Source organism: Natrix helvetica (genome assembly GCF_964273705.1).
Source record: "Natrix helvetica genome assembly, chromosome: 5".
In the NCBI taxonomy this organism is placed as follows: Eukaryota; Metazoa; Chordata; class Lepidosauria; order Squamata; family Natricidae; genus Natrix; species Natrix helvetica.
Genome location: NC_138551.1, coordinates 17272830 through 17293013, shown reverse-complemented (window position 1 = coordinate 17293013; position 20184 = coordinate 17272830).

The following is a 20184-nucleotide window of genomic DNA, read 5'->3' as shown; positions in this document are numbered from 1 at the left end:
CATAGACTAAAACCAATGGATGAACTGCTACATTTAATTTGGTGATTCATAAATTCTGCCCCCAGGCTAGTGTTGGAAGAAATATCCATTTGGTTCAGTTCAAAGTTGGGGAGAAAGACACAGGAAACATGGAGGCTGATTGGAAAGATGGTTCATTGATGGATAGGACCACATGGATTTGAAGTCCTGGGCAGATGAATACATGGAGTGGAGAGTGAGAGGTATTTATACCTTCTTTTGGGCTTAGAACTTGAGCTTCCTGTTCCTGTGCAAGAATATGTATTCTATTGGCTGTAGTCAGACTCCCAAATGGAGTCATGTTTGTCTGAGTCAAGTCTAGTTGATGTAATGTCCCTAGATGATTTCGCAATGCAGTGAGCCCTGCTGCTAGATAATCCTATAATGCCCTGTCTTAATTCCATCACACTGGAACGGAAGGTCTTTTGTCTTGTAGATAGGCTGGCCCAGTCCTGCTCAATGGGCGCCAAAATACCTGCTGGGGATAGGGAAGCTGCAGCTCTGAGTTTCTGTATTCCTTTAGATTTCTATTTCTCTTTTAGGGGAAATATTCTGCCTTTTAAATATTTCCTAAAGTATTAATTTCTTCTAGGAGAGGGATGGGGGCTAAATTTCTATATTAGGATGACCTGCATTCTGCAATATACCATGTTTTCCCGAAAATAAGACAGGATCTTATTTTTTTTGGACTCTGGAAATAAGCACTTGGCCTTATTTTTGGGGAGGTCTTATTATTTTTGAAGTGCAGGAGGCAGCGAGCATGGTCACCTCATGCTGCGTTGCAATATTTTGGGGAGGGCTTATTTTCAGGGGGGCTTATTTTAGTGCATGCACTCAAAAGCCCAATTGGGCTTATTATCCATGGAGGTCTTATTTTCAGGGAAACGGGGTCCTCCAATTATAAGTCATGTTAAGCAAAAGAGGTTGGGATAACTGAATTGCTGCATCACCCAAAGATACTGGGTAAATTTTGGAAGCCTTTCAGCTGAAAACGCGAAATCCATGCATCCGTTAGAGCTGTTATCCTGTCACAACTGAAAAAGGAAACAGAAGTTAATTTGTGGCTGGGCCTTTGCATTGAACACTGAGTTCTCAAAAAGAATTTTTACTCCCATTATTCCAACCGGTGGGCAGTGTTTTCTGACTTCCTTTAACACATACAGAGAAAGACAAGAAGATAAATTCAGGTCTTTTCAGAATGACTGGATGCTCTTGTGTTCAGTAGGGAGACCAAAACTTTAGTCCTCCATTAAAAAAAGAAGTACAGAATTATTACGCACATACTTTCAGACATTCTCTAAATAGTGCTTCTTAACTCTAAGATGTATGGACTTCAGCTCCCAGAATTCCCCAGCCAGCATGCTGAGAGTTCAAGACCACACATCTTAAAGCTGCTAACATTGAGGAACACTGCTCTATATTTTCAAAGCTTCTCCCTGCATCGTTTGTACTGAAAGAGATGAAAACAGTACACTGTTTCACTGAAGACAAGTACAAAGCATGAATAATAATGCCAGGCAGAATCTAATGACAGTCAGAAACCTCCCCTTTGCATTTTGTCAGTCTAGAATTCTCAGATATGGAAATAAGAAATGTGATAATGCAAAATATTTCAGAGGGAGCGTCAGAATTTTCTCTGTCGGGAATGTAGTCCTATCCTTAAGACCTCTATTTAATCTGGGTTTGAATGCTTCTTTATTAATTGTAGGGATCAGAATCGCCTTTTAAAATGTGGGTGAGTATGCGGCATTGCTCTGTCTGTGCAACAATTGTCAGATTCCTTTAATATCCTGTGCAAAAGTGGGGGACTTTGGATAACTTAAATTATTATAATAGGGGCGGGCTCATTACCTTTTCTGACAGGCTTTCTATGATGGATTAAAACCAAGTAAGGATGAGGGAGTGAAAATTGTGGGTTTCTTTTTTTAAAAAGCCATTCTCCATAATTTCCATAAGTGAAGCGATGCTCTCTGATATCTTTCCTAAATATTTGGCTTCCAGATTTCATGAGTTACAACTCATCCAATCCTCAGGCAGCATGTTCATGGTTATACCTGCTGAATTAGTTATTTGAAAGGCTCCAGGTCAGAGGGGATTGTTCTACTTGTAGTATCGTCACAATTGTACTGTACAAAATCATTGTACTATGATAATGAACGATCAGAGACAAATTCTTTGTGTGTCCAATCACACTTGGCCAATAAAGAATTATATGTCTGTCCGTCTGTCTTCTGTCCAGAGGTGGTATTCAGCCAATTCTGACAGGTTCTGGAGAAATTTTGAATAGTTTGGAGAACAGGCTGCCTCCGAGCTGATCTTCTTTTGTTGCCCTGAACAGGAGAACGGAGCTGGAAAGCAGGTTAGTAGGCTGGGGAGGAATGGGGATTTTGCAGTATCCTTCCCCTGCCACTCCCACAAAGCCACACCCACAAAGCATGTCCACAGAACCGGTAGTAAACACTTTTTAATCCCACACTGTGTCTGTCTGTCTGTCTGTCTGTCCGTCCATCCCTCCCTCTCTCTCTCTCATAGGTTCTTGTTACCATAATTCCTTGAATACTTTATATTCTATTGTTTCAGAATCTTCATTAACTTGTGGACATCATGTCACCAGGATGTCTGCCAATAACTACACCTTTGGGTTTTGGAAGCTGATAGGTAGTGCTGAACTTACTAAACTTTTATTTAGTGACCATTTGAAGTTACAACAGCACTGCAAAAAGGGACGTATGACCATTTCTCACACTTATGACCGTTGCATCATCCACATGGTTACCTGATCAAAATTCGTACGCTTAGCAACTGGTTCATATACAGTATGTGATGGCTGCAGCGTCCAGGGCTCATGGGATTTCCCTTTGGTGACTTTCTGACAGGCAAAGTCAATGGGGAAGCCAGATTCACTTAATAATCATGTTACTAACTTAACAGCTGCAGACTGCAGTGATTTACTGATCAACCATGGCAGGAAAGGTCACATGATAATCATAAAACTCACTTAGCAGCTGTCCCGTTTAGCAACAGAAAACCTGAGCTGAATTGTGATCATAAATCGAGGTCTACCTGAATGCAGTCACATTGGTTTTGGTAGGTCTCTTTCCCAGCTGCCTTCAATTTCTCCCAGTGGCAGGTTCTTCTGCTCAGACATGTGCCTTAACTTTGAAAGTCTAAAATACCTTGCTAACCTTCGGCATCCATCCCTCTCAATTCCTGGTAAGTAGATGGGGAAGAAATGGAGGTAGTGACAGATTTTATTTTCCTGGGCTCCGAGATCACCGGAGATGGGGACTGCAGCCAAGAAATTAAAAGACGCTTGCTCCTGGGGAGGAAAGCTATGGCAAATCTAGACAGCATACTAAAAAGCAGAGATGTCACCCTGTCAATAGAAGTGTATATCGTCATGGCTATGGTTATCTCAGTTGCAATGTATAGCTGTGAAAGTTGGGCCATAAGAAAGGCTGAGCACCAAAGAATTGACGCCTTTGAAGTATGGTGCTGGAGAAGACCCCTGCGAGTCCCTTGGACTGCAAGGCAATCAAACTGGTCAGTCCTAGAGGAGATCAACCCTGACTGCTCTTTAGAAGGCCAGATCCTGAAGATGAAACTCAAATACTTTGGCCACCTAATGAGAAGGAAGGACTCACTGGAGAATAGCCTAATGCTGGGAACGATTGAGGGCAAAAAAAAGAAGGGGATGACAGAGAATGAGGTGGCTGCATGGAGTCACCGAAGCAGTAGGCGTGAGCTTAAATGGACTCCAGAGGATGGTAGAGGACAGGAAGGCCTGGAGGAGTGTTGTCCATGGGGTTGTGATGGGTCGGACATGACTTCACAAGTAACAACAACAAAGCTTTAGCTTCCATATAAGAACTTCCATATAAGTGAGCTTTCTGAGTTTACTTCATCTAGTAGTGAATGGTTTGTGCTTCTTGTAGTCCAAGCTATTTTGAACAACTTCCTCCAGCGTCAATTTTCCTTTGTTCAGTCTTTCTTTGGTTCACCCTTCACAACCATATGCTCCTACTAGGAAAAAAAATAGCTTGGTTTGACAAGACTGTTAGTGTCTCTGCATATTATTATTTTTTTCATAGTCTTTCTCCTAAGCAACAGGGAACCTTTGATTTCCTTGCCACTCTCACTAACCTTGTGAAGTTTTGAGCTAAGCATTGGTCTCTACTTCCTGTTCATCCCAATGCAGGATGGGCCACTTACCGTTTCAGGAGGGCAAAATGCATAATGTTGATGGTTGATGTTATTCTCAGCTTGCTCCTTGCCTATCTTCTGCAAAGGTTTTATATGTCCAAAGTTTTTCTTTCTTTCTCTGCCAACACACTCAGGGCAATATGTATTTGTATCTGTATTTGTATACACACATACCTACTTATATACAGTGGAGAGATTCAGCCAGTTTACACCTATTCGGGAGAACTGGTTGTTAACATTCTAAGCAGTTCAGAGAACTGGTTGTTGGAAGAAATCTTGCTTTTTTTCCACTTTATAGGGCTAATCCTATAAGGAAGGCAGGAAGGAAACATTCTGGTGTTGTTTCTAGCCTAATCTTTATTGCCCTGCTTACAGAAACTGCATCTCTGGTTAACCCTTATTACATTGTAACAGCTAAGTCGAAGCGCCCATTGATATGAGTGACATTGAGTTGGCCACGCCCACATAGTCACATGGCCACCGAGCCACACCTACCCAGCTGGTCATCAGAGAACAGGTTGTTAAATTATTTGAATACCCACCACTGCTAATATATAATGTTTTTTTTACAAAGATAAATGCAAAGCAATATGGAAATAGAGCAAGAAAGAAATAAAAATAAAGAAGATGGCGTTGAAAACAATAGATACCAAAGATAAAGAAATAAAACTTCCAATCTACTTTACAACAATTACAAATATATTTAAAATTGTTCCCCCTCTTCTGAATTACTTAATATGGCTCCCTTCTCCTCATATTCAACCCTATTAGTTGCTAAATCCAGAGGAAAAAAACTAGTTCATTTTTATCTATTTTCAATAAAAAAAGTCATAAAGGGTTTCTAATCTTTTATAAAAAATAGGTTTATTCCCTCCTTAAATAAAAAAAATAGTTTACCTATTTCTGCAAGTTCTGCCATCTTTACAAATCTGGTATCAAACTCTGGACAGATTCCAATCAAAATAACATCTTTGTAAATATCCTTTATTTGGGGATCTTTAAAAAGAACCTTCTACATATTGAGGCCATCTTTCTTTTTTCAATATCTTTGCTTTCCTTGCTCTTTATTTTGCTTATGTCTGAATAAAAAACTCTCTTGTCCTTCCTGTAGAAAAATTGAAATTATCCTCAATTTATTTCACTTACTTGTTAAAAGATGACTCCATGTCTTTTATTCATCTCTGGAATTCGATGTTTAATTAGCTATACGTTTACCCCCCTTTTTTTTACAATAGCAGAGTTGGAAGGGACCTTGGAGGTCTTCTAGTCCAACCCCCTGCCTAGGCAGGAAACCTTATACCATTTCAGACAAATGGCTATCTAACATCTTCTTAAAGACTTCCAGTGTTGGGGCATTCACAACTTCTGGAGGCAAACTGTTCCACTGATTAATTGTTCTAACTGTCAGGAAATTTCTGCTCAGTTCTAAGTTGCTTCTCTCCTTGATTAGTTTCCACCCATTGCTTCTTGTTTTACACTCAGGTGCCTTGGAGAATAGCTTGACTCCCTCTTTTTTGTGACAACCCCTGAGATATTGGAACACTGCTATCATGTCTCCCCTAGTCCTTCTTTTCATTAAACTAGACATACCCAGTTCCTGCAATCGTTCTTCATATGTTTTAGTCTCCAGTCCCCTAATCATCTTTGTTGCTCTTCTCTGCACTCTCTCCAGAGTCTCCACATCTTTTTTACATCGTGGCAACCAGAACTGAATGCAGTATTCCAAGTGTGGCCTTACCAAGGCATTATAAAGTGGTATTAACACTCCACATGTTCTTGATTCTATCCCTCTGTTTATGTAGCCTAGAACTGTGTTGGCTTTTTTGGCAGCTGTTGCACACTGCTGGCTCATATTTAAATGGTTGTCCCCTAGGACTCTCACAGTTACTACTATTGAGCAAGGTACCACCTATACTGTACCTGTGCATTTCGTTTTTCTTGCCTAAATGTAGAACCTTAGTCTTTTCACCATTTTCTCTGTTATCTTTTCCTTTCTCGGTGCATCAGAAAACAGCCATTTTGATTTCTTTTGCATTTTGAGGTATTTGTGTTTGCTTCATCTTTAATAAAGTCACGAATTTCAGTCCAGAGCTCTTCAGGCACTATATCGATCAAATCAGTCACTCTATTTATCAAATCAATTCTAGGCTGGACTCATAGAACATATTAAATGCTAAACTGTGATGAACCAAAAATCATTTTGTGTTCATTTCATGTGTTATTACCCTCAAAATGAATCCTACAGTATTACAGCTAACTGCAAAAGTTCAGTTCATACATGACAGTAAAATAATATGTAAGTTACTATATATATATATATATATACTAAAATCCAAACAATTCAACTTGTCCCAGCTTCTGCCAACCTAAGAGTTTGAAAGCATGTAAAAATGCAAGTAGAAAAATAGGGACCACCTTTGGTGGGATGGTAACAGCGTTCTGTACGCCTTTGGCGTTTAGTCATGCTGACCATGGAGACCTCTTCAGATAGTGCTGGCTCTTCGGCTTTGAAACGGAGATGAACACCGCCCCCTATAGTCAGGAACAACTAGCAGATACATGTGAGGGGAACCTTTACCTTTACCTTTTAGCGTGATATGTAAATCCAACCTCACATCTGCTTTGCATTAGAATCATTCTCCAAAATTTTGTAAATCAATGGGTCCAGTTGTTAAAACAGCAGGACATCTACAACCAAAGTTCAAGGTTCCAGTTCAAGCTTAACTTCTCAAGAAAGGAGATGCAAAAATGAGTAGAGGTGAAACTTTTACTCTCTAAATTAAAGTAAATTTCATTCCTGGCCTTCCAAAATGGCCTGAAAATCTCGCTATGCTTACTGGCCTAGCGCCCAATGGGGATGCATTGCTCTGAAGGTGGGTTAATGGACTAAGATAAGACTCCCACCCAGGGGTGGGCTTCAAAAATATTAGCAAGGGGTTCTCTGCCCGGTTGCTTGGTGGGTGTGGCCTAGTCAGCCTCCTGCACCATTGCGCGGGAGATGTTTTTGACCTCCCCAGATTCCAGAGGCCCTTTTTTTCTGGCCTTCCCAAACTTCCGGGAGACCTGTTTTATACTCTCCCTGAGCCTCCGTGTATGCCCTGAACTTACCTGCATTGAAAACAGGCCATGTGGGGACTCCTGGGCAGGGTGGGGTGGGTGAAGCCAGCCAGGAGTGGGATTTGGGGGTTCTCTGAACTGCACAGAATCTTAGCTAGAGATTCTCCCGAACCCCTGCAAACCCCCAGCAGCCCTCCCCTGCTCCCCCCTCCTCTCCATATTCATCTTGCTCCCTTTCTTCTCAACTTTGTCAATTTTTAAATTAATTTTAGTGTTACTATTTATTGTTTTAATCTTTCATATTATACAATACAATACAATAGTAGAGTTGGAAGGGACCTTGGAGGTCTTCTAGTCCAACCCCCCTGCCTAAGCAGGAAACCCTATACCGGTTCAGACAAATGGCTATCCAACATCTTCTTAAAGACTTCCGGTGTTGGGGCATTCAAAGCTTCTGGAGGCAACTTCTGTTCCACTGATTAATTGTTCTAACTGTCAGGAAATTTCTGCTCAGTTCTAAGTTGCTTCTCTCCTTGATTAGTTTCCACCCATTGCTTCTTGTTCTACCCTCAGGTGCCTTGGAGAATAGTTTGACTCCCTCTTCTTTGTGGCAACCCCTGAGATATTGGAACAATGCTATCATGTCTCCCCTAGTCCTTCTTTCTCTTAAGCTAAACATACCCAGTTCCTGCAATCGTTCTTCATATGTTTTAGTCTCCAGTCCCCTAATCATCTTTGTTGCTCTTCTCTGCACTCTTTCTAGAAACTTCACATCTTTTTTACATCGTGGCGACCAGAACTAAATGCAGTATTCCAAGTGTGGCCTTACCAAGGCATTATAAAGTGGTATTAACACTTCACGTTATCTTGATTCTATTCCTCTGTTGATGCAGCCTAGGACTGTGTTGGCTTTTTTGGCAGCTGCTGCACACTGCTGGCTCATATTTAAATGGTTGTCCACTAGGACTCCAAGATCCCTTTCACAGTTACTACTACTGAGCAAGGTACCACCTATACTGTACCTGTAGTATAGTTTGTCTTTATTATTTATTATTGTAAGCCACCCAAGGGCGCTGGTGGGGCAGTGATTGGAATGCTGTATTGCAGGCTAACTCTACCAACAGTCTGGAGTTTGATCCTGAGGGGTTCAAGGTTGACTTAGTCTTCTATCATTCTGAGGTTGGTAAAATGAGGACCCAGATTGTTCGGGGCAATATGCTGACATTGTAAAGATTGTGGGGTGGTATATAAGTCTAAGTGCTACTTCTATTGCTAGAGATGCCTCTAAGCAAAATGGGCAGCACATAAGTTTAATAAATAAATAGAAAATCAGAAAGCCATATGTAAATTAATTTACAACATTTTGTCAAGGTAATGATTTAAGAGCTGCTACAATGATGTAATGCTAGGAATGAGTGAACAAGGTTTTTGGACTGATATTACTTTAAGAAGCTGTAATAATAAGAGGCCCTGTTGGGACGTCTCTCTCTGTCTCTGTCTCTCTCTCTGTCTCTGTCTCTCCCTCTTTCCCCCCTCTCTCTGCTTCCATGCTGTAATTGCTGATTGCTATTTCTATGAGGCCTGACTAAAGTATGTGTATGTATATATTCTGTGTAGATTAAACCACTATTTCAATGCAAACCTCTGTTTACTGTATTTGCTCCTGGGTTGTCTCACATAGTCACACTGCCCACACTCTGACACATGTACTATGGTGTGGTGTGGTGTGGTATAGTGTGGTATGGCATGCAATGTACTTTCCTATGTTATGGTATAGTATACAAGTATATCCATAATTTTCTATTTTTACAAAATCATTCTTATTTCCACATTTGTCCAGAAATATTTTTTTGCTTTTTAAAACCTCTCACTTCTCTCTTTCTGAAGATCTTATCACCACCTTCCATCCATGACTTTCTCAAGTTTGCTCTTCCTTTCAATCTGTTTACTCAGTATGCTGCATGCACTTCACTCAGGCTCATTTTCATGGGATTACAATCAGGGTATGCACATCTGTCTCATTTCATTTTGTTCCCTTTCTCTTTTTTTAGCTGCTAATTCCCCCCCCCCCCCAATATAATCCACTTTTGTGCAACTTTATATACAGTACACATACATTGTGCATGAATTTTTTTGGAATTATGTACCATGAAACTATATTCTGTAAATGTCAGACTTTAGAATATCTCGTCCTTTTTGGTTCTTCTAAAGTAGAAATTTGGGCCAAATGAATTTGTCATTTCTCCCTAATTAGAAGCATTTTGTTTGTGTGCAGTTAATAGCATACCAGAGTCATATGATTTATTTTAGAACACAGCTTTTTTCACTATCAAACTGCCTTCCAAATTTTAATTACCAATGGAACCCATCTGGCCTATCATCTTTTCTAGCTCTGTTCTCAAAAAGAAAGAAAAATATTGATATTTCTTAAATACAATATCACTAGAAAAGTACTTCCTTTCTCATATTGTGAGCTCATATAGTCACTTAATGTATTGTTTCTTCCTATTTTGCAGGCTAAAACCCGCATACGGTGCTTTACATTATGAAATAGTGTACGCATAAAATATTGTAACATCCCAAACTATGTGTGTGAGTGTGTATGTATGTACACACACACATACACACACTCAAACTTATACTTATACATATATATATATATATATCTACCTACCTACCTACCTACCTACCTACCTACCTACCTACATACATATATGTATATATATATATACATACAAAACTTGCTTATCAACTGCCTTGCTTAGCAATGGAAATTTTGATCCCCATTGTGGTTGTAAGGTGAGGACTATCTGTACTGTATCTGTATCCAAGAAGACAATACTGAGGTTGTCTTGAAAGTTTATTTAACTCCTGGCTTTGCTAGATGGCAGTACTTATTTGACCTTGGCTGACCTCTGAAACCTAAATACCATTAAACCAGATTAATTCCTGGATAGGAGACCTAAGAGGGACACAGTGGCTCAGTGGCTAAGATGCTGAGCTTGTCGATCAGAAAGGTAACGGTAAAGGTAACACTTAACTGAGTGAGCTCCCGTTACTTGTCCCAGCTTCTGCCAACTTAGCAGTTTGAAAGCATGTAAAAATGCAAGTAGAAAAATAGGAACCACCTTTGGTGGGAAGGTAACAGCATTCCGTGCGCCTTCGGCATTTAGCCATGCCTGCCACATGAGCACGGAGACATCTTTGGACAGCTTCAACTTTGAAACTGAGATGAGCACTGCCCCCTAGAGTCGAGAACAACTAGCACATATGTGCAAGGGGAACCTTTACCTTTACCTTTAGGAGACCTAAAGAGAACTGTATATGGCTGGCTGTAGATTGGACTAAAGTCAAGACAACAATCTCCTAGAAGAAGCGATGGCTTAAAAGCATATGCAAATATCAGTGTAACAATTTTTAGAAAACAAAACCAAACATCATAACATTCCTGGCATAATCTATATAAATAAAAATGTAATGTTTGTTTGTTCAAAATCTCAAATCTCTGAAAGTTCTTCACCGATTGCTTTGAAATTTTGACACAACGTTGCATTGAAATATGTGAATGTTTTTATATATGTATATTATAAAAACGTCACACCCGCGACAGGTAAAAACATGCTTTTTTGTAAAAACATACTTTTTTGAAAACCGACGCCATCTGCTGGACGTAAAAGCAACACACGCTATACTAAATATTTCACGATTCCATTTCAATGTTTCCGATTGCATTGTTATATTGATTTTTCATACATTTCCATTAATTTTCATTTTGATTTAATTATTTCGTGTGACATTGTGTTGGAATTCAGCTGTGTCGTTTACCATGTTTTTCCTTTGTTTTTCAGTTCATGTTTTTGCTTTTTTAATGTTTTGCAATTTTATATATATTTTTTGTTATAACTTTCTTTTTCAGTGCAATCGTTTTGCTTTACTTCATCCAAATAATGCCTCGCAGAAAATCAAACTTAAGTCGTCGTACTCGTGGAACGGAGGCAGTGTGAAGAGTAATTGCAAATCAAACTGAGGAAGAACAGGCATCAGGGAATGAGCGAAACAGACAAAGAATGGCTCAAATACGTGCCGAGGAAGCAGCCGAGCGACGTGCAGCCAGACTTGAGAATGCGCGGTTGCGAGCACAGCCATCGCGTTCTGCAGCTTCAGATCTCTTTCATTCTCAGCAGAATGAACGCGTCAGGATGAGAGTGGCTGAAAGACGTCAACGAGAAACAGCAGATCAGCATCAAACACGACTCCGCGCTCAGCAATCACGTGATTACAATCGCCTTGTATTCCGGTACAACCCAGCTGATGATTATAGTTTGAGCCAGCATGTTCTCATCGGGACTATGACTGAAGTGTGTCCTTATTGCAAGGCTCTGAAATTTAATGCTGCGAAATATCAACCAGCCAAAGCTTTGCAACGGCACGCGGCTTGCAGTAGAAAAATTAATGACGTCGTAGAAGCAACAGTCTTGACAGGACCTTTCAAAGGTGAAGATGTCCTCATTCCTCGCATTCCTATGATTCCAACGTATATGCCATTTCAATTTAAGAGATTGCAATTCCCAATTCGATTGGCGTTTGCAATCACCATCAATAAAGCTCAGGGCCAATCTTTAGAATTGTGCGGTTTAGATCTAGACACAGGTTGTTTCTCACATGGACAATTATATGTTGCGTGTTCTAGAGTCGGCAAACCAGACAATCTCTATATCTGCACACACAATGGAACAACAAAAAATATTGTATACCCACAAGCATTGTGAAATTAAACATATTAGAAGCTTGCACTTTCTCTTTTCTTTCTTTTCCATTTAACCAGACTGGGCCACAGCAACGCATGGCCGAGTACAGCTAGTATTTTAATATATTGAAGAACATAAGAATGTTTTGCAGAAAGAAGGAAGATCATGGGAACAGTGCTACAAGAGACAAATATTGGCAAGTATTTAGGAGGAAAGAGAGATCTTTGTGAGGGAGAAATAACAAACTGGCAGTGAAAAACACAAGATCAAAGACAGTAGGAAGGAAATATTAGACATATATGTCTATAATATAAGGGACCTGCCTTAATTATATAAGATGAGAAATATATTTAATATTTATCCCTTTTCCCACTTTTAACAACCTGTAATCTCTTGCATCAGAATGGAGCTCAAGTGTTTGCTGGCCAGATGCCCTTCCTGATGCCTATGGGGAGTATGCAGCAGATAATTATTCATTGTGCCCAGAGAAATAAATAGCTGCCGCTACCTAGGAGTGAACTCACAGCCTCCTGACTTTGAGGCAAGAGCTCCATCTCTAGGCCACTGTGTCACTCATTTCTCCATTAGTTTTCTGAAATTTCTGTTGTGTATATATTTGACACACATTGAATAGGAGATAATTGCTACTTGCATTCTCACTTCTGTACCTGTGACATTTGGAGGCTAACCATATCAAATTGTGGATAGATAGCAAAAATCAAAGCCTTATTTCTTGAGAAAATATAGATCTGATTTTAATTTTTTTTAAAAAAAAATCTGGACAGCCCCCATCCCCCCCCCCCTGTATTCTGCAGAGTCCCATTTATGGTTAAATTGAGAAAACCAAGAGGAAGGCCCATTTCAGTAGGCATGAAATGTATGCATGTAAAACATCAATGCACAAATCATGAATCACTTTTGAAGTTAGTTTGCCATGAGCAGAAATGGTAGCTGTGGCAGTTTGTGTGCAGCCAAGGCTTCCTGTTTGCTGTTCATGTATTTATGCAGGAACCCAAACAAATGCTGTGTGCTAGTTTTTGCTAATAAAGAGAAGCACAGGAAGCTGTAATCCTAGGAAGCATCTGCATAACAAACACAGAGAGAGACAGAGACAGAGACACACAGAGACACACAGAGAGAAAGAGAGAGAGTCTACTTGTCAGGCCTGTAGTTATGTTCGTTTTAGGATCTTTGGCCTGCCACACTTTCTTATAATTTTCTATGCTGTTTCAATAGTGTAGTAGTTGGGAGGGGGGAATAGAAAGGAGTAGGATTGTAGAATGTATTGTTGACATTCTTTTATAGAAGCTCAAGGTCATCTTTTGTCTCCGCACCTCGACACCTGACCGGAAGCAGAGGGATGTAGATGCCAGCATGGAAGATGATGATTGGAACATGTGATGGATTTGTGGGTGTGGGGATAGATCATGAACTTTCAACTGGGTGGAATTCCAGGATGCAGATCAGAGTTGGAATTCCATAGCCGTGCTAACTTGCCTGTTATGAATAAATGGGAACTTTAAGGAAGATTCTGCCTTGGACACTGATTTATTTCATACATGGTATTTAGAACGCTAACACTACTCTTCAGAGTAGAGAAACAAGTCAGCACAGAAGTGGGATTTTATGCTGTCAAAAGAACACTAGGAAGAAGGACTGACAATTATAATGTACCTAGTCAGTTTTGACCATTGAAGATTTATGGTTTAATAAAGAAAAAATTAGCAAACCTGAGTTGGATTGAGTAATGCTGAAGGCTTGTTAGTTGTTGACTATAATGGAACAGCTTGTCCTTGCAAGTTGTGGGAGCTTCATCACCGGAGGCTTTCAAGAAGAGATAAGATTACCATCTGTTAGAAATGGTATAGGGTCTCTTGCTTGGGGTGTATGTGTTGGACTAGATGACCTACAAGGTGGGTAAAATGAGCACCCAGATTGTTGGGGCCAATATCCTGATATGTAAACCGCTTAGAGAGGGCTGTAAAGCACTATAAAGCAGTATATAAATCTAAGTACTATTTTCAAGTTCAGTCACTCTAGAGCTTAGAATCACAAGCATGCCATTTCTTGAAATGGAGAAAAGAGATAACTTGGCTTCTCTAGCCATAAATAATTTTGCTGGTTCTGCTGAGGACTATGACTGGAAAGTCAAAACCAGATATTATCTATTTTTTTAAAAAAAAATCTGAAGTAATGTTTTGTACTTTATATCTATCAAAACCTGTGAACCACAGAAAGCTCTGATCACAGTCCACCCTGCTCCACAGCTGTAAACATTTTGAATTATGCAAATGTTTAACAAATATTTTGAACTGTCACATTTTTCAATTTTCATTAACAGAGCTCATCACTTAAACTGATATATGACTGTACTGTTGGACAGAAGGAGAAGGAGATGAGATTAATGCATGAAAAAAGAAAAAAAAAACATGTTTAAGAGCATGTGTGCTGTCACTTAGCAACAAACAGGACTTTTGATTTTCTTTAGCGTTCAGGAACTTAATTCATGGGTGGGGAAAATGTATAGAATTTATCTGTTTATTCAGAAGGAAGTCTCATTATGTATAATTGGACTTACAGAACCTCAAAGGTCTAGTGTCATGCCTGCAGTTATATTCCTTTTAGGATTTTTGGCCTGCCACACACTCTATTATTTTCCTATGCTGTTTCATTAGTGTAGTAATTGGGAGGGGGAATAGTAAGGAGTAGAATTGTAGAATGTGTTGTTGTCATTCCTTTCTAGAAATCAAAGTCATCTTTTGTCTCCGCACCTCTGCATCTGACTGGAACTAGATGGGTGGAAATGCCAGTGTGGCCGAATAAGATTGGACCATGTGGTGGATTTATGGGTGTGGGGATAAGATCATGAACTTTCAACTGGGTGGAATCCCAGGAAGCTTTTAGATTTGGGATTCCACAGTTCGTTGCCAACATGTGTGTCTTATTAAATTGGAACTTTAAGGATAGCTCTGCCTTGGACTCTGATTTAATTCTGCATGATATTTGGAACACTGACATTATCCCAAATCTACTTTTAAAATAAATCACCAGCAACCCCCCTGCATGGGGGCTGGCGAGGGGTGCTGACTGACTGGGTCAGCGTAAAATATCAGCAAACAATTAAGAGAAAGCTTTTTGAGATTAGAAGCTGAGATGAGACGCTTTTCTACATCTCTCCCAAGCAGCAAAGGAATTTGTGGGAGAGGACATTTTCAGATAAATAGCGTCTGGGAAGATGCAGCCGGAGGGGGCTGGGAAAACTTCACTGCACGGCTAGAGAATGAAAGTCCCAGATCAACTTGAGCAGCTAAACATGAGTGATGCTCCCCCTCCTTCCCCAGCCAAGGCTCAGGGAAAAAAAGCTGCAATGGACTGGAGGACTGGAGTGGAGATAATTACTCCTTCCAAACAGCGATAAATGAAATGACCCAGTACCCTGTAACTGGGTTGAAGACAGATTCCCTATCAAAATGGAAAATTCAACCCAGCCAGCAAGAAGGGATTTGGCCAGCATCTTTTACTAGCCATCCACTGGAAATTGGGCTGCAGCTTGTGAATCAAGCACCACCAAATTGGGCTTTCTTCCCAGGTCATGGATGGCAGAGATGCCACTGGGCACCTGCTTGGCCATCAACCTGGGAAAATCCTCCAAGCCAGCAGAGGGGGCCTTGGCACATAATCCCCTCCCTAGCCAGCCATCGTTGGTTGAACTGCAACCTGTGAATCAGGCAACCCCGGGATGGGTCTTAATCTCAGGTCATGGATGGAAGGGATGCCAGGGGGAACCTGACCTCCCTCAGTAGATGGCACTATGGCAAATAACTGGGCAGTGGCCAACCCAGGGATTGACACCCCCCCCAGAGTCCATTCTCACCAGCAATGCCCCAACAGGTTCTTACCCTAACTTCCTACAGAGAAGAGTTTTTGACAATGGACAATGGAAGAAATAATGAATAAGGGGAAAGCTGCAGGATGGATAACGGAACAATGTGATGAGGCGGTTCCTAAGTTTAGAGATGTAACTAGGTTCCTTTTTTCATGGGGGCCAATAAAATGCCACCGTTGCTGTCAACTTGGCCACAGAGCATCAGAGTGCTTGGCTCCAGCCCCAATGCCACAAACATGCATACCAAACACAGCAGTAAAGAAAAGGCCCCAGATGCCACCAAAAAAGAGACATCTGAGCTAACAACCTCTGGAAGAGGATCCCCAACCTAAGGTGATGAAAAGTCCTATTAAGGGGGAGGCCTTGGAGGAGGAAAAGGGCCAACAACCTCTGGCCAACAAAGTTTTTGTATCTACCAAATACATGAGATTAAGAATACCTAGCAGAAATTTGGTCCAAAATTTCTAGGTCCATTCCCAATAGTGAAAATGGTTAACCCAGTTACAGTTTAACTCAGTCTACCCAGAAGTCTAGGGAAAATTGACCCAGAATTTCATTGTAGCTTGTTGAAGGCAGTAATTGGGTCCAGCATAAGAGCATCCACCCAAGCTTTCTCTCCTCCTGTAGTGATAGAAGGGGAAGAACAATCTGAGGTGGAAAAATTGTAGGCTCCAGGCTGAGGGGTTGCTTACAGTATTTAGTGCATTGGAAAGGTTACCCTTTGTCTGAAGCTACTTGGGTGAAAGGTTGGAACCTAAAAGTGGAGAAGTTAGTAAAACAATTCCATGAGAAGTTTCCAGATAAGCCAAAGGGAGAGGGGGTTAATTTTGTTATGTTAACTTTTATGTTATTCTCTTTTCAGGAAATGTTTTTCTTCGGAGGAGAGGCCGCCTGTCAGGCCTGCAGTTATATTCCTTTTAGGATTTTTGGCCTGCCACATACTCTATTATTTTCCTATGCTGTTTCATTAGTGTAGTAATTGGGAGGGGGAAAAGTAAGGAGTAGAATGATGTTGTCATTCCTTTCTAGAAATCAAAGTCATCTTTTGTCTCTGCATCTCTGCATCTGACCAGAACTAGATGAGTTGAAATGCCAGTGTGGCTGAAGAAGATTGGACCATGTGATGGATTTATGGGTGTGGGGATAAGATCATGAACTTTCAACTGGGTGGAATCCCAGGAAGCTTTTAGATTTGGGATTCCACAGTTTGTGCCAACATGTCTGTCTTATTAAATTGGAAGTTTAAGGATAGCTCTGCCTTGGACTCTGATTTAATTCTGCATGATCTTTGGAATGCTGACAGTTTATTACTTATATTATCCTACTCTCTCCATATTTAAGAAACAACTGCATTTTAAAGTTTCTGCATTTATGAATGGAACCCAGTGCATAATCCTCTGGAATTGCTTAATTCTTTTCTTCCCTATCAGTTCCAGTACTGCCAAATTATCTAATTGTTTTGTCAAATTTCAGTCTATAACTTCCATCTTATTTTCCAGAATCTCCATGTAGTCATTAATTTGCTTTACATCTACAAACATTTGTTTTATAGAGCTTAGTACCTTCTTGATTTTTTTCATCTCCTTTTTTCATCTTTGCAGGTTTTTCATCCATTCTCCCCCTCGCCCCCCAAAAGCTTATCAATTTAGTATCTAGCGAATTTATCAAGTTAGTATCAAGTGATTCAGGTAACTTATTGCCCAATTCCCTCAAGCATATTATGAAGTAAATCTGATGTAATTTCTCTCTCTGCAGATTGCTCTAATGATCCTCTCCTCCCCTCTGCTGTTTTTTGTTGCTTTTCTAGTAGTTCCCATTGTAATTTAGTACATAATCAAAAGTGAAAGTGTCACAATTGCAAGGGAAAGAGTAAGCGGTAAGTTGTTTTTTCCTGTGTCCTTAATACTTTCATCTCAATTGGCACTCCGTAGTCCCAGTCTGGCTCATATTAACTTTTTATTTATTTATTTTATTTTATTTATTTTGATTTGTCAAGCATGTATAAAAAAAACAAGTATAGGAATATAACATATAAACATATAAGTATAAGCAGGTATACGTATATACATAAGAAATGAGTACAAATAAATGGGAACAGTAGGACAGGGACGGTAGGCACTCTGGTGCGCTTATGCATGTCCCCTTTACAGTCCTCTTAGGAATGGGTTGAGGTCCATGGTAGACAGTTTAAGGTTAAAGTTTTGGGGGTTTGAGGATGTAACAACGGAGTCAGGTAGAGTATTCCAGGCATTGACCACTCTGTTGCTGAAGTCGTATTTTCTGCAATCGAGTTTGGAGCGGTTTACCTTGAGTTTGTATCTATTGTTTGCCTTTGTGTTATTGTGGTTGAAGCTGAAGTAGTCATTGACAGGTAGAATGTTGTAGCAGACAATTTTGCATACTAAGCTTAGGTCAGATCGTAGGCAGCATAGTTCTAGTTGTCCAGGTCCAAAATTTCAAGCCTGGTGGCATAAGATATTCTATTGTGATCAGAGGAATGGAGTACTCTTCTTGTGAAGTAGTTTGGACTCTCTCAGTTGTATTGATGTCCGTTATACAGTGTGGATTCCAGGCAGATGAGCTGTATTTGAGAATTGGTCTGGCAAAGTTTTTGTATGCCCTGATTTAGCAGAGAAGATGCTTTGTTAAATTAGGTTAACAACTATTAATGCCTTTTTGGCAATGCTGTTACAGTGGTTTTCTGTTTTACAATGTTTTTAACACTGTTTTACAGTGTTACTTTATTTTCTGTTTTGTAAAATAGGGGGGGGGGAATTGTAAATAAAATTTCCCATGAGAGTCCAGTTCATTGTTTACTTTAATTCCAATTGATTCAATCACTTTCATTCATAAAAAAAAGCCTTTCAAAATAACTGTTCCCTTTATTCATTTTAAACTTTTTCACGCCCACTTCTTGGCTATGAGTTTGGTTAACATTTCTCAACTCCCAGCTGCTCAACTGCATAAGTTGACTGCATAAACCTCAGTTCTGGCAGTCTCCCTATGAGGAGCAGCTGAAACTCTCATAAACACAGGTTATATAAATTCTATTATGTCATGCAATAATGGAAGATACATCTCGATGGTTTGCATTTCCATATGCAATATATATTTATCCTCTTCCATTTAACCTGTTGTCTGTAAATTATTATTGAAAGTCAAGTAAGTATTCATTCAATATTTTCCTCTTACTCTGTTTTATATATATAAAAAAACTCACTATGCTCTAAAGTTTAAAACTCTTAAGTAAAGGTAAAGGTTCCCCTTGCACATATCATTACCGACTCTAGGGGGCGGTGCTCATCTCTGTTTCAAAGCCGAAGAGCCAGCGCTGTCCGAAGACGTCTACGTGGTCATGTGACCGGCATGACTAAATGCCAAAGTTGCACAGAACGCTGTTACCTTCCCACTAGAGGTGGTCCCTATTTTTCTACTTGCATTTTTATGTGCTTTTGAACTGCTAGGTTTGCAGAAGCTGGGACAAGTAATGGGAGCTCACTCCATTATGCGTCACTAGAGATTCGAACTGTTGAACCACCGACCTTTGTGATTGACAAATTCAGCATCTTAGCCATTGAGCCCCGCGTCCCCTTAGTTAAAACTCTGACTATAATGTTAAAATGCAAAAGCAACTCAAACTTTGCAATACTATTGTACTTTATTATATGTGCCTTTCAGTGGTTGTTGGATTCAAATTCCCATCAGCCCTTGTTGCCAAGTGCTGAAGTTTAACATCTGAAAGATCACATGCCTATTTCTATTAAAGCAAAAGCCAAGGCTTATCTAAATATAATCTACCCTCCCCACCTTAAGTTTTCTAAATTTTCAGAAGGTACATATCTCTCTATAATATTCTGGGTTGCAAAGAACATTCAACTTCTTTTTGATCAATCACAGTAAAATGGCAATGTCATTAGAATACTTAATATTCCATTACTCCACAAATTGATGGCATTGTGTGTGAAAGACAGAAAGGGATTGAAAGAACATATTTTTTTTCAGTTGATCTAGATTTCTCCATTTTCTGACTTATGAGAATTGCAATAATGATTGTAATGATCTTTCTTTCTCTGCATTCCTCAGATATGAAAACGGGCAATTATTTTTCATTATCCTTCCTGAATTTGAGTGAGATTTTTTCCCCTGATTCAGAATTAAGTGACTTGGAAAGCCCTATAGATCAAAGCAAAAAAAAAAAAAAAAGGTAATTCCTGGCTAAAAACCTGGCTTGTATCTCTGGTTTAAATAACTTCCCATTGCCCTTTGTAAATA